This window comes from Euphorbia lathyris, chromosome 5 (assembly GCF_963576675.1).
Source record: "Euphorbia lathyris chromosome 5, ddEupLath1.1, whole genome shotgun sequence".
Taxonomy (NCBI): Eukaryota; Viridiplantae; Streptophyta; class Magnoliopsida; order Malpighiales; family Euphorbiaceae; genus Euphorbia; species Euphorbia lathyris.
Genome location: NC_088914.1, coordinates 69,763,143 through 69,779,579, shown reverse-complemented (window position 1 = coordinate 69,779,579; position 16,437 = coordinate 69,763,143). Strand labels below are relative to the sequence as shown.

Genomic DNA, 16,437 nt, shown 5'->3' with positions numbered 1-16,437 from the left:
GAGATCGCCTCAGCTTGCGCTGCACCGATCACCTGGTATGTATCATTATTTTACTTTAGTGTAGTGGAATGTATGCATGTATGTATGATTTATGTTCGTGCCTACGCTGCTTCTTATTTTTATCTGTTTTTCCTTTCTTTTGCTTTAGAGCGATCTGCATGCCCACGAGCGGAGGCAGAGCGAGTTGGTGCGGGAGGCCGATGCCCGGGTCGGTCAGGTGTATCAGGAGAGAAATGACCACTGGTCAGGGATGATGCGACGAGAGACTGAGAGTCGCCTTGCCGTCGAGGAGAGGGCGCGCGATGAGTCGATCGGACGCCTCGCTGCCGAGGAGAGAGCACGGGTCACCGATGAGAGAGCACGAGTTGCTGATGAGCGAGCGCGAGCTGTCGAGGAGGCACTATCTGCGGAGCGGCTATCCCACTTGGGAGATTTTGAGGACTATTGGGATTTCCCTCCGTATTAGGCTCGTTATGTATTGCTTTGTAGCTTTCATTATTGCTTTGTAGCTTTTATTGGAGTTTCCCCGCTGTATAGCTGATGTATAGGGAGTGGGGTGGATAGTAGGTAGGCTTTTTGTGAAAAGTAGGATAGGAAATGTATAACTCGTGATTCATATTACCATGCATTTAGTAGATTATGATGATTCCAATCATTCTCGTCAAATATATTCATGCCTTTATTTATTTACAAACAACAGAAATACTTAGTCTCTTATACATTGTTTTTGTAATTGCTCAAGTCATAACTATTGTTACCAGGACCCGCCTTTCGGTTTTCGGATCCCGACGATTTTTCTTCTCTCTTTTTACTATCCCGGAATTTTTAAATGAGTGCCCTTTCGGGTTTTCACCCATTGGGATTTCCCTCGTTGTTGCATAGGTCGCCCTTTGCGGGTTTTCAACCTATCGGGAATTTTTCTTTTTTTTTTCTTTTTTTTTTACGAAAAGTATTTCTTAAGCCTATCCAGGTTGGTAGGTTCGGAGAATTCCATGCCGTCCATTGTAGTTAACTTCACCGCTCCTTTGCTTAGTATCTTCTTCACGACGAATGGCCCTTCCCAATTAGACCTAAACTTCCCCATTGGGTCGGTGTGCGTCACACGGATCTGTTTCAGCACTAAATCTCCTTCTTTGATAGGGCTGGTCTTGACTTTTTTATTGAAAGCCCGATCCATTCTTCTCTGGTATAACTGTACATGGTAAAGCGCTTCCATCCTTTTTTCGTCAACTAGAGCCAACTGCTCACATCGCCTCTTCACCCATTCCGCCTCGGAAATTTCTGCCTCCACTGCGACTCTCAATGATCGCTTTTCGATCTCAATCGGCAAGACTGCTTCTGTTCCATACACCAAAGAGAATGGCGTTGCCCCAGTTGGGGTTCTAATTGTCGTGCGATAAGCCCACAACACGAGTGGGAGGTGCTCATGCCAATTCCGATGCGATTCCACCATTTTTACGAGAATCCTCTTAAGGTTCTTATTAGCTGCTTCTACTGCTCCATTAGCCTGTGGACGGTACGGAGAAGACCTGTGATGTTCGATGCCATATTCTCGGAAAAGATTCCTTACTTCCCCCTGAAACTGGACCCCGTTATCCGTAATCATGTGATGAGGCACTCCAAACCTGGTGATCAAGTGTTTTTCAATGAACTTTCTCATCTGCTTGGATCCCAGTTTGCTAAACGACTCTGCTTCTACCCACTTGGTGAAATAATCGATGGCGACAGCAATAAACTTATGTCCATTTGAAGCGTTAGGCCTTACTTCACCGATGATGTCAATGCCCCAAGCAGCGAATGGCCAAATAGGTGCTAGCACATGTAGTTCCATGGCCGGAAGATGACTGCAATCGCCGTGGATTTGACAATCATGGAATTTCTTTGCATACTCGTTACAATCTTTTTCCATGGTGAGCCAATAGAAGCCTTGCCTAATAATTTTCTTAGCTAGTACTGCTCCCCCCCATATGGGCTCCACAAATTCCTGAATGTACTGATTCCATTGCCTCGCGGGCTTCTCCCGCATCCAAGCATCTTAATTGTAATCCGTCAATGTGCCGTTTGTAAAGCAAATCGTTGTGGATGACGAACTGCCGGGCTAACCTTCTAATCACAGCTTGATCCCTCGGTTCTGACTCTGCCGGATATGTTCCATCTTTCATGAAGTTCACGATATCGAAATACCACGGTTTTTCATCTGTCCCTAATAGCATTACGTCCTCGTAGCATGGTTTGTGAGATCTTCTCAATACCATCGGTTTCGAAGCAAGGTTCCGGGGATTGTCCCAAACTGACACCAAAGTGGCCAAGGCATCCGCCGCCTGGTTCTATGCTCGAGGAATATGATAGAAACGGCATTCTTTGAATCTTTGTGCCAACCCTTCTAGCTGATCGAGGTACGGACGTAGTCTTTCTTCTCTTACCTCCCAGTTTCCTTGTGCCTGTTCGATGATTAACTTTGAGTCACCCCAAATTTCGACATATGACGCTCCCAGTGCCGCTAATGACTCTAAACCATAACTGCACGCTTCATACTCGGCCATATTATTGGTGAGAGGGAAGGATAACTTCTTGGCCATCGGGATCCTTTCTCCTTCCGGTGAGGTAAGTAGTATTCCTACTCCGGCTCCATTTGAATTAACTGCTCCGTCGAAGAACATTTTCCACGGTATAACTTCGATTGCGTTCAAGTGCTCATCGGGGAAATCATAGCTTATCTCTTCTTCCTCTGCATTCAGGGGTTGGTTGGCCAGAAATTCTGCCACGGCCCTCCCTTTGATAACCTTCTTCGTTACATATTCAATGTCAAACTCGGATAAAAGTGGTAGCCATCGGGCTAGTTTCCCTGTCAAAGACGGAGTTCGGTACAGATACTTCACGGGGTCCATCCGAGAAATAATGATCACTTTATACGATTGGAAATAGTGCCGCAGTTTCTTTGTCAACCATACTACTGCCACACATGTCTTTTCGATCATGTTGTACTTGAGCTCGTACTCCAGGAATTTCTTACTCAAATAATACACCGCGTGCTCCACACCGGTGTCTCCCTCTTGAGCCAACATTGCCCCAATAGATCGCTCCTCAATTGCTACATAGAGGAGAAGCGGCTTTCCCAGTTTAGGCGGTCTCAACACTGGCGGATTAGACAAATAGTTCCGGATGCTCTCCAGAGCTTGCTGACACTTATCATTCCAAGTAGCGGGTTGGTCTTTCCTTAGCAACTTAAAGATTGGCTCGCAGATTGCGGTGAGTCTCGCTATGAACCGACTAATATACTGAACCTGCCCCAGAAACCCTCTCACTTCCTTCTCATTTCTCGGCACCGGCATCTCCTGTATAGCCTTCACTTTATCAGGATCCACCTCGATTCCCTTATTTCCGATTACATAGCCTAAGATTTTTCCCGATGAAACGCCGAAAAAGCACTACTTCGGGTTTAACCTTAGCTTGAATTCTGCAATTCGGGCCAAAAACTTCTCGAGCGCGGCAAAATGCCCTTCTCTTGTCTCTGATTTGACCATCATATCATCCACGTAGACTTCTACCTCCTTGTGTATCATATCATGGAACAGTGCTGTGGCCATTCGCTGATAAGTTGCCCCGGCATTTTTCAAACCAAACGGCATTACTCTGTAACAGTATGTCCTCCACTCGGTTGTGAACGAGGTTTTTGCTTTGTGCTTTTCGGCCATCTGAACTTGCATGTAGCCCATGAAACCATCCACATTCGTGTGTAAGACGCTTGACGCTGCACTGTCGATCAATATGTCGATATGAGGCAATGCGAACTCATCCTTGGGGCATGCCTTGTTAAGATCTCTGTAATCAACGCACATCCTTACTTTGCCTTCCTTTTTTGAGATTGGCACCGCATTTGCGACCCAAGGGGGATAGTCGATCACTTCGATGAATCCTGCTTCTAACTGCTTCTTCACCTCCTCTCTGATCTTATCTGCCCATTCTGGTCTCATACGTCGGAGCTTCTGCTTTACGGGCTTTGCTTCGGGGTAAGTTGGAATGCGGTGAGTTACGATAGATTGATCAATTCCAGGCATGTCTTCGTATGTCCATGCGAATACAATTTCGTATTTTTTAATTATTCTCTCGAATTCTTTCCTCTCTTCAATAGTTAATTCTTGAGCAATTCGTATAAGTTTAGGATTTTCATCCGTACCAAGATTGAAAGTTGACATTTCTATTGCATTGATTTCAAATGTAGGCATGTTATATGAATGAGAATGCATGGAATGATCATGATCGACATCAAGCAAGTAAGCAAAATCAGAATTCATTTCATTGATAGCATGGGTGATTACATCATCTGATTCAAACAAAGCAGTAATACAATTTTCATCATCGAGGTCCTCGGGTTTCTCATGAATTTTGGAGGTACTAGGCTCATCTCCCGCTCCTGCAGTTGCTTCAATGGTGATGACTTGCTCCTCGGCATTCAAATCCAGCATCATAATCTCCTCGACAAAGGAGCTCGCCTTTCTTTTGCCCCAGTCGGCAACATCATTGAAGATTTCGAACCTCGGCAGAATCTTCCCTTTTGTGCTAGTCCATGCCTCGGGGGTCCCTGAATACGCCTTTCCATGCCCCTCGTTCACGAAGTACTTCCTTAGGCCCACTTTTCCTTCACCACTCACATTGGACGGACCTCCCTGCTCATATCCCAAACCCCTCCGGGTTTTCTGACTCTTAAAATTCGGAAATTCTGGCAACCCCTGATGGTGTGCTCCTAAACCCATTCCTGGGATGAAACCTCCCTTCATCATCTTCACCACATCGGTGGTCATGCTGGACTCATAAATCCCGGAGACTTGGAATCCGGAGAAAAGTTGAGGCTCAATTCCCAATGCTGCCACCGAGCTCAATATCTCAGCTCTGATTGTCACTATCTCCTCCCCGAAGGGGAATTTAATCATTTGGTGGAGCGTGGAGGGCACACCTCCCAGCTTATGGAACCAAGGGCGTCCCAACAGTACAGCAAAGGTTACCGGTATATCCAGCACGGTGAACTCAGTTTCTTCTTCATGTGGCCCTACTTTCAACTTGGCCTTGAAGACTCCCTCAATGTGCCTACGGCTGTCATCATACGCTCTAATCACAGTTTCAGAGGCTGTCAGGTCTCCTCTCTCCACTCCCAACTTCGACAAGAGTTTCAAAGGACAAACATTAATGGCCGATCCATCATCGACCATCACGCAACTAGTCTTCTTTCCATTAATTTCCGCTCGGATATACAAAGGCTTATTGTGAGCCTTCCCCTCTTCTGGGAGATCCTCGTCAGTAAATGTGATCTCAGTCTTCTTTCGGGCCATAATTGCCCCTACTAGCGCTGCTGGCTCAGTATCGGTGGAAATAACCAGATTCTGCAATTCTTTCATCAAGTTCTCACGATGGTACTTAGAATGGCATAGAACTTCCCAGACTGTAGACTTAGCTTGTGTCTTCTTCAACTGCTCCAGAACTTGGTCATCGGGCTTCGGAGCCGACCCTTCTCCAATCTCAGTTTCTATCATAGGTGCCTTTCCCTCGGCCACACGACCTGATCTCGTCATTACCGCGATTTTCGGCTCATCATCCGATTCGTCCCAAATGTTAATAGGAACCCTCCGATTGGCATCTTCCTCGTCCGAAGAACTCTCCCAAATGTCCACAACCATTAAATCCATGACGTGAGGAACATTCGGATTCAAGTAAAAGGGATCCGCCGATCCATACAAGGCCCAACCTATCAACTCATCATAATCCCAGAGGGACACTCTGCTCATCCTTCCGGCGGCCAACGGAATAGCACCTCGTTGTATGCACATAAGCTGCACCTTATCGCTCATTGTTTCATGACACTGGTCATAATGGTGCCTCCACCTTCTAGCATAATCCACAAACGGTTCCTCGGGGAATTGCCTAATCCTATCCAGATCGTCCAGGGATCCCGTCCATGGAACATACATCTCATATCTCGCCACAAAAGCACCTCTAAGCGGTACCCAATGACCCATTTCTTCCTCTGATAGACCTTGATGCCATAATAAGGCTTCACCCATCAAGTATTCCGAAAAATGTTCATGCGACTCACATTGCGGAAATCCGGCGTCATACATATGATTGCGGAATAACCTCGCGTGCTCAACAGGATCCTGGTATCCACCATACCTAGGCATCGCTAACACCGCATCAGGCATTTGGTAAGACGGGGAATCAGGGGTTTGCTCCGTCAACATCCATACTGTATACTCCTTGATAAATCTTTTCGTCATTGCCGCCCAATCGGTCTTAACATACATCGGCAACGACATGTACCACATTAACGGTTCACCCATCAATGAATTGCAAAACAAGCTAGTGATCTCTTCCTCTTTAAAACCCAAGGGTGCCATAGCCGACAAGTAGAAGTGAAGGTGCTCCATGGGGTCCTTCCCTTCATTATACTTGCTGACAGTCGGAAACGGACGTTTGATAGGCCCAATTTGCATCGCGCTATATTCCCCTGCCCGTATTTTGTCTCTTCGATACTTCATCAAAAACAAGCTTGACACCAGTGACCAATCAAGCTTAGTCGCGTCAGGTAGCGATTGAAACCACTTCAAAGGTTCGCCCACCAGCGAAAGATGGAACCATGGAGCGACTTCTTCCACTTTGTATGGCTCTCCAAACATAGCACACACGTATCCATACAAATGAGCTTCGGGGTCTTCTACCCCACTAAACAATTTCAACACAGGCATGATCCTCCGAGATGATACTTCCTCGGTTTCCTCAGTTTTAGTTCTATCGTCCACCACCTCTTCCGTTGGCTCTTCCTCCAAAACAGACACGTATAAACCATTTCCCACCTTCCTTTTCTCATCGGAGTCCAACAACTCCTCCTTATCTTCCTTGAAGGATTCCATGAATAAACTTGCTCCGAGCCCAGACCCGATCATGCTCACCCTATGGTTAGGCAATGGATTACGCCTAGTGGAAGGGTTCGCTGACGAAGAATCAACTATCTTCTTTTCCTCAATCAAATCCTGAATCTCGTGTTTCAGTCTCTCGCAGTTCTCAATAGTGTGCCCATAAATACCGTGGAACTCACAGTATCCCTTAGCTTGTATCTGCGGAGCGGGCGGTGCCTTGTTATAATGAGTGAGGGCTTTCAACAACCCCTTTTTCTACAACCGTTCGAAAACTTTCGCATAGGTCAGATCAAATTGTGCGAACTGCCTTTTCCCGATAGCGTTGAGTTCAATCACCTTTACCACGGCAGGTTCTACATTAGAACTTGGCCCTCCGGCACTATACCCCGACTTCGTCCGTTTAGCATAGGCTCTTTTCGGCTCTCCATCCCCTTCAACTGTTAAAGCATAGCCATACATCTGATTAAAATCGGTGAAAGGCATACACCGTAGCTCATTCCTAATATACGACAAAGTATTACCGATTACCGCTCGGATCTGGTCCTGCTCTGACGGCTTCTGTTCCATAATTGTCGCCTTAGCTCTCCACCTACTCACAAAGTCGGACAAAGACTCCCCAGCCTGCTGCTTGGTGCTCTCTAGCTCCCTCAAAGTGACCTCAAACATAGTGTTAAAGCTATATTGGGCGATGAATGACTTTACTAACTCCTTCCAATCCCTCTTTGTCACCAGCGGCAACGCGTGAAACCACACGAGGGCACCCCCCTCCAGATAAGCACTGAACAGCCCCAAGATCTGTTCCTCAGTCAGAATTGTGTGCTCCATTGCTGCCACATATTGGTTCACATGGGTGGTAGGATCCCCAGTTCCATCAAACTTCTTCATGTCAGGAAGTCGGAACTTCAAAGGCAAAGCCGTTGCCGATGAATAGTTTTTCAGATTATAAAAGTCTTGACCTCCGGATTTTACCCCACGTAGATCATGCACTTCCCGAGTGATGTGCTGCTTCCGTTCCTCTTCCCTTTGCTTTCTCTTCCCCAAATTGCTTGTTACACAATCCTGATAGTTATCTCCAAAACGGGGACCCGTGCTCACAATGTTCTCAGCTAGTTTACTGCTACTCTTGTTACTCTTAATTGCAAGCTCGTCCAGCTGGACTAAAATTGCGGTTAACTGATCGTTGAGGTTGTTCACCACTCTTTCTAACCTTGATATTCTCTCATCTGGCTTAGACATACTGACCGAATACTGAGCTGATTCGGACAACGATGATTCGGACGTCACAACTGCTGATTTGGAACTGTCAACCCGTAGCTGATCAGACTGCCTGGCTAGTCGATTACTCTCGCGAAACCACAACCACTTAATGATGAAGTCTGCACGGACGGTCGTCCATTAGTATGTATGCATGATTTTATATGCATGATTCGTGGTGTGTGCGTTTATTTATTTACGATTATAAGATAAGAAGAACAAACGTTAGTCTAATTACACGTATCACAACATCTCTCTTCCACCCTTATTCCTCCACACACTCGTTGGTCCAGGTCTCTTTCCTAGGATTTTGGTTTTGGGCTCACATTGCGGTCCAGGGGACGCGTGATGCCGTCGATTATTGCGGAAAAGTAAATCATTCACCATACAACACAGTTTGTTTTTGACGCATCAGCGTTCAGTGACTAAGAAATCGACCAAGTTGGATTGTCCTTTCGGAATAACTCGTCTTTTGTCCTTTCGTGAGATGCATTAGTTCGGGTTTTGACTCCCTTTGAGCGCATCTCAGTTTTTAGACGTGGTACGAGTTATTCTTCTAGTCCAATCGTTCGTTATTGTCAATGACTCGTTCCCTTTTATTCGCGCGGGTTCGTGTCTCGATTTTTGGATTACAACGGGATCTTTTGGATCTATCGAGAGACGTAACCACGTGTTTATTTAGTGATGGAATCACTTTTGGATTTTATTTTAGGGAACGGACTCATCGCGTAACGTGTTTATTCTTAGCGTCGAGGATCCGTTTGCTCATTTTAGCTACGTGAAAAGACGGCGAGTCTTATTTTGAGCGTACGGTAATCTTTCGGCTAACAACAATCTCTTATTCTTTCTGATCTACGGGATATATCACCTTAGTGTGGTTATAGAAAATCAACGTTTCGTTGAATCGCATGTTTATTCGAGGCGAGGATATCACCGTTCTCTTTCATTTAGGCGCGAATTAAGCAAACACGTATATCGGGCCATATTTCTTGCAGTTTTGGTAACGGTCGAAATGATCGAGTCGTTAGTCAAAACCCGCAGTCTCGTCCATATGACGCAATTATATGGTTTGGCTTAATTCGGCTTTGTGATTTTAAACGGGGTATACACTCGTTCGAGGCACGTATTCAACGACATTGGTTTATTTTCTTTAACTACTCTTGAGATTGACATATATCGTAGACTCGGAATGATTTTGGTCGTTTAGTTCATTTTTCTTTTCTTTTATTTTCTTAGTCATCTTTGCGGACACATCCATTTCTCTTAAGAACGACACGAGGCATAACGTAAAAGCTCATCTTTTATTCGGAAGGGACGGGCTACTTGTGCGAAACTTTTCACGTTACGACAGGGTCGTTCAAGATAGAAATGTTCTTCGTTTTCGTTTCGTCATGATCTCGTTTTATCTCAATTTATCTAAAGAATGTGAATAACGGCTACTGTTAATATAGTCTTTTGTATCGAAATGTAACTATCCTTAACACCGAACCGATTCATACTAATACGTGCTTATGTCATAACGCATTTCCTGAACACGTGCCTTCATCGGGACACCGAAAGGGACAAGGCGGGTCGCACATGTTCATGCATACGAGATAACTAAGTCGTCTTTAGTTCAAATCGTTTCGATGTTTTAGGGTAATTAGTATGTCGATTCATGAGTATATATTAACGCATCGTCTCATTTTCTTTACATACTTTAGGATTAGACACGTATCATGGCAGTTTGAAAACACGAACTGATTCATTTATCATATCAAAAATAATAACGGGTGATCCTATGGAAACTTCTAAGGCTACTATATGCTGACACGGCTGACCGCGGGACCTCACAGGACCGCACAAATTCGCCCCTAACGAATGGATGGGGACCCTTTGGCGCCTTACTGTAAGGGGGAACTTACACTAGCCTCTTTCGAGCGACGAATGGACTCTCGCTAGAGGTTTCACGGAAATTACCCAAAGGGTTTGCAATAATGCACATGAATGCATACGAAAAGAAGTAAAACGATCCGTCCCCGTTAAGGGCTTAATACACGCCTTCCGGAATCAAATTTCTTGCTTCCCTAGCAGAGTCGCCACTTGTTAGACGAGGTGCCGCGGCCTAATCTCCCGGGCGGACCGGGGGGTGGACACCTCATGGCGACGTAAGCGGTGATTGGCGCCGAAAGCAACCAATCGTGGAATCAAGCTGCTCGGCAGGACCGGAGCTCGGAGATATGGAAGAGTCGCCACCCACGAATGGGAAAATGAACACCGATCCCTTGCGGGAGACCGGTGTGGGTTCGGGAAACTTAGGTACGAGCCGAGAAGGCTAGCTCCTTTTCGGAGAAAGGCTACTAGGCACCCCGACATCGCCCGGTTATGAACCACCGGCCTCCTACTCAGCATGTTAGGCGATAACGGACTAATCGTATACTTCTTTAAGTTTAAAATTCATTTGAAACCTTTTCTTTCTCTTTTTGGAAACCGTTTTGAGCATATATTATTAAAAAGCCACAAGAGTAAAGAATCACCCATTTATATTATACATACACAGAGAGGGGGGAAGAAAGAAGTGATTTATTTACAACTTTATTTAAATGTCATGCTGTGTATTTATTCTATGCTAACCTATCTTCCCCCCAAAACGAGCTTATTTACGTGGTTCGCACCTTAATCGCCGTTGGAACGATTTAGGTGCGTTTTAAAACCCCGATTGGTGAAGTTTACTCGAATCGCCGTTGGAACGACTCAAGTGTTTGAAAACGTTTGAGATAAAAACCTTTAGTAAGAAAACGTGGTTAAACATACAAGTCCATTTTATTTTGTACAAATTCTTTTGAGAAAATGGTTCAAAATATTCGATTATTCACAATGAAAATGATTTTAATTACAAGGTTCACTTAATCCGCCTTTGGAACGGATTAAGGTTTTAAAACGTGGTGTTTTGAAAACGATTTGAAATATTAACAAAACAACTATATTTATTTACATTAGGAACCTCTAAAAATTCATTAGTTTAAATAATTAAATTGAAAACTCTCTTTTTGTGATTTATTTTCTCCTTTTATTTAATGGACTCTTTACCTATTATAATTACAATAATAAACCCATTTAAACCAAGATTCACTCCCAAATAAAGCCCATTTGAAACATGGACCCATGAATGGCCCAAAAGAATAATAAAAAAGGGTAATTCTAGCTTATATATATACATTTAAATCAAAAAGGTAATATGAAAATAAAAGTTAATAAAAGGAAACTATATAATACATATATGAAAATACTAGTTAAAATACATTTATACTTTAAAAATGTGAAAATATAATACATATATGAAATAAAAGTTAATGGAAAGAGATTATATACTACTAAACATAATATATTTATACTTAAAACATTTGAAAATAGTAAATAAAACTCCTAAATAAGAAAATAACATTTATCCCCAAAATAGTTTTATTCAATAATAATTAATATAGCCCAAATATCCCAAAACTATATGTATACATACCTAATGTAATTTTAAATGTCAAAAATAATATATATTTACTCACTAGTATCTACTAATTATCTCCAAAATGCTCAAGTAAATAATATTTAAAAGAAAATCCAATATAATCCAAATGAAAAAAAAAGAAAACATATATATACATATACTTATATTTAAAAATAGAATAAAAATGATATACAAACATCATAAATAATTATATATACTAAAGGTCTAAAATAATTGGAAAATATATATTACATAACTATACATATATATATATAAGGGATTAAAAGCTTAAAAGTTAAGAAAAGTGGACTAAAACAACATTTTTTACATTCCAGCAGATTTACCGACGGAAAATCCGTCGTTAAACAGCAATTGGTGACAGAAACGGAAAATTACAGCAGCACTCCAATTGTTTCCAGATTTATTCAAAAGCTTTAAATTAAGTCTAATTCAATCGTTTTGGATTTCCGAACTACCAAAAATGGGTCATAGTCAATAACGGAAGTTCCTAAAACGACGTTTTTATTTTAAAACATTATTTGGAAATTCTTTAAATTAAAACTTATAATTACAATGTTTTTAATACCCGAACTACCTTTTTATCGGATCACGGTTCGTATTGGGATATCAAAATGAGGTTTCTTATTTTTAAACAAAACTAAATTTTATTCAACACGAGACAAAAATTAAATAAATACGCTAAATTAAATAAAACGTGATAAAAATAAATGAATAACTAAATAAATAAAAAACTATAACATAAAAATAAATAGAAGAAGGAAATAAATTAAATAAAATAAAATAAAATAAAAGAGTCTAGTCCTCGGATAATACCTCAAATTCGGTATCTGATAGTCGAAGCGGATTGATTCCACGAGTCGTGATTTTCCGGTTTTTGGTGTTTTTTTAGTAAAAATTTAACTTTGGGAAAATTTGGATTTTTTTGGGAAAAAAAATATTTTCTCCAAAAAATTGACTCTCTCTCTCTAAAAATGTTTAGAGTGAGAAAGCTCCAAAATTCTCCCTTTCAAATGCATGGGGATCCGTGCCTTTTATAGGCAAACGGATCCCCGACGGAATGGGCGACGCCCGAAGAGAATTGGGCGTCGCCCAAGGGGGTTGGGCGGCCGCCCAACCTTGCGTTGGGCGGACGCCCAACGACAGTTGGGCGCGCGCGCCCAACCTCGCGTTGGGCTACCGCCCAATATTGTTGGGCGGCCGCCTGTTAAGCCCAAAATATACCTAAAATATCATTAACATTTACATCATTTTTATTACGAATTTGTGTTATTTATATCTGTTTAGATTACTTTTACTTTCGAATATCTTTCTTTCTTGCAAGGTACTTGAATATTTGGTAAAATCCAAATAGGAACGAAAAAGGATCTAAAACAGAAGAAAAACCCCACAAAAGGAGTCAAAGACGACGTAAATCGAAAGCGCCAAGTCGAGGACACGAACGAAAGCAAGAAGTAAGAAAACCTGCCGGGCCGCGACAGTGGATCCCAGACCCGCGGCCGCGACACGCGCGGTACAACCAATTCTCCCCTTCGTCCGTCGCTCAAGCTCAGTGCTACGTCATTCACGGCCGCGGATTACTATCCTCGGTAAGTGCAGAAATTCACCAAGAGCATTTAACACATGCTGAAAATCCAAGAAACGCGTTCGTTCAAGTGGATAAAGACGTCCTTTCACAACGGACACGACTCTTAACCAACGGATACATCACTTCAAACACAACCCTTCAACATCTATAAATAAAGAGTTGATGTTGAGAAAAAGTGTAATGAATTGCTATAATATAGATATAGAAATCAGAGCGTAGAACTTATATCGAAGTTCTAAGTAAAAACATTTCGAGAGTTAGAAATTAGATTCTGTACAAAACAAGATGAGGTACACATATTGTTTATAGTTTAATTACAACTCAGTAGCGTTTAGACATTGTTCCAGTTTTAGTTTGCATCATGGTAGTGGCCGACCGAATCCCTATTACGAAGTTACAGCGAGAAGATTGAGTAAAGTGTTCGCCCCCGAGCCTGACAACCTCCTAGGAAACCCAAGGAAGCGGAACCGATCAAGCCCTTCACTTGCACGCCCTCGAAGAACTCAATGCTCCTTATTCTCTGTAAACTTGTATCAATTTATATTTCATCTAATAAAGTCCGTTCTATTCGACAAATCGTTATGCAGCACTTATGGTAACCAATCCAATATAAGTGAGGCTGGTGTTTTCATTAATATGCACTTGAATTCAAAATCATTACAAGGAAACTTTGTTGAACACTTAGGCAAATTATCATCTCGAAAGAGTGTTAATTTGAGTAAGGGCAACTATCCCGAAAGGGTTTTGTCGCGTTCAAAGCCAATTAATTAGAGGTTCCGTCATTTATTTCATCATCATAATAATACAAAGTTTAAGTTGTTTTCTTTGCTTAATGCAAATGAACAAATTCATTCATTTTTCTAATAAGTTCTAAATGTTCCTGTTTTGTAAAATTCATCCATAAAATCAGAAGATCTTTCTAACAATCGATTTATTCTAAATATATAATCTTATTCCAGCATTTTCAAATACTCAAAGTTTTCAAATTCAATCAAATAAATTTCCTAAATCCAATTAATCCAATTTTCACTTTTTATTTACATTTCATAAATCTAACAAGTTCGAAATTAAAGATTCAAAAATAAGTTTTTCGTTAAAAAACGTATCTCTGTGGGATCGATATTTTTATTACTACAAGCGAAACCGTGCACTTGCAGAAATCGCTCAACACCGTGCACTCTGTGGGATCCACCAACACTTATGGATTACGCTAGGCCAGGAATGGCCGGTGTAACTAATAGTGTAGTTAGACCCCGTATAAACGCAAATCAATTTGAAATTAAGCCTGCTTTGCTTAATATGTTGCAAAACAACGTAACGTTTTACGGATTGCCTAACGAAAACCCTAATGCACATTTGACAAATTTCTTAGAAATTTGTGACACTTTTAAAATTACTGATGTAACAGCAGAAGCAATCAAACTTCGCCTCTTTCCTTTCACTTTGAAGGATAAGGCAAAAATTTGGTTAACTTCTATGCCTGCTGCAACATTTGAAACTTGGGACCAATTAGCCCAAGCATTTTTACAAAAATATTTTCCCTTAGCAAAAACCGCAAGAGTCATCAAAGAGTTGACATCTTTTACACAAAATGATAATGAAACTCTTTATGAAGCTTGGGAACGTTTTAAAGAACTTCAACGTTTATGCCCACACCACCAATTGCCAGATGCACTTTTAATGCAGACATTCTATAATGGATTAAATCCTACGACTAGAGGTTCATTAGATGCTATGTCTGGAGGGTTATTTATGAAAAAGACATCCGCCCAAGCAAGAGAACTTTTGGAGGAAATGGCAATCAACAGCAGTATGTGGCCCGCAGAGCGTGGACATATACCAACGGCGAAACCATCATCCTCATGTACATCATCGGTTAAAGGTATAATGAATCTTGATCCTGTAGCAATGTTACAAGCCCAATTTTCTGCCTTATCGCACAAAATTGATAAATTTATGGCACCATGTGATCCTAATGATCCGATCCAGAGAGACATTGACTACGAAGGTATGAATGAGATAGAACAGGTAAATTTTGTCCAAGGACAAAACCAAACTACTAATCCTTATTCTAATACTTATAATCCTGGATGGAGAAATCATCCTAACTTTAACTGGAAAGATGGTAATAATAATAATAATGCAAATACTAATCAATATCGTATAAATAATTATCAAAATCAAACAAGAGATACGATTAGCACTTTATCTTCAAAAATCGACAAATTTATAGATGCTATGAATGGAAAGGTAAGTAATCAAGACGATGGTTTTAAACGGATCGAAAATAAATTCGATCAGCTTATCAAAAACCAATCATCTAGCATCCATAATTTGGAGGTTCAAATTGGACAACTTGCTAAATCAATTCCATCCCGCAAAGAGGGAAGTCTTCCCAGCCAAACGGAAGAAAATCCGAAAGAGCATATTAAGGCTATCACTCTTCGTTCGGGGAAAAACTACTTAGGTCCGGAAATGCCCGGAATTTCAACTTTACCTGGAAATGATTTACCAAAATCCAAAGAAGATACATTAAAACAAAAAGATACACTAATTAACTCTAATCCGAAACCTTTTGTACCAAAGCCACCTTTTCCACACAGGGTCCGAAATAAGGACCATGATAAACAACTTTTATCATTTTTAGATAAAGTTAAAAATTTGCATATAAATTTAACATTCATGGATGCAATTACGCAAATTCCTAATTATGGAAAATTCTTGAAAGATTTAATTTCAAAAAAGATTAGTTGGGAAGGAATTTCATCCATTTCACTTTCTGAAGAATGTAGTTCGATAGTATCAAGCAAATTACCTACTAAACTCAAAGATCCCAGATGCTTTACCATTCCGTGTACATTGGGAAATATGGAATTCCCAAGCTGTCTTTGCGATTTAGGAGCTAGTATAAACTTGATGCCATTGTCTATTTTTGAGAAATTAGGATTAGAAGAAGACATCAAGCGTACCAATATGGTTTTGCAATTAGCGGATCAATCCACTAAAAGACCATATGGTATAATTGAAGACGTTTTGGTAAAAGTTGACAAATTTATTTTTCCAACCGATTTTGTTATCTTAGATTTTGCTTATGATGCTAATTGTCCGCTAATCTTTGGTAGACCATTCATGAACACGGGACGTGCTCTAGTTGATGTGTCGGAAGGAAAAGTAGTTTTACGAATAGG

General features: G+C 41.4%; 1 non-coding gene across 1 annotated transcript; it reads right to left on the bottom strand.

Moving 5' to 3' along the window:
* Positions 1–14,806: 14,806 nt before the first annotated feature.
* LOC136231461 (small nucleolar RNA R71) lies at positions 14,807–14,913 on the bottom strand. Its single transcript, XR_010689842.1, has one exon. It is a non-coding gene; the product is annotated as a small nucleolar RNA R71 (small nucleolar RNA).
* Between the last annotated feature and the right edge of the window lie 1,524 nt (positions 14,914–16,437).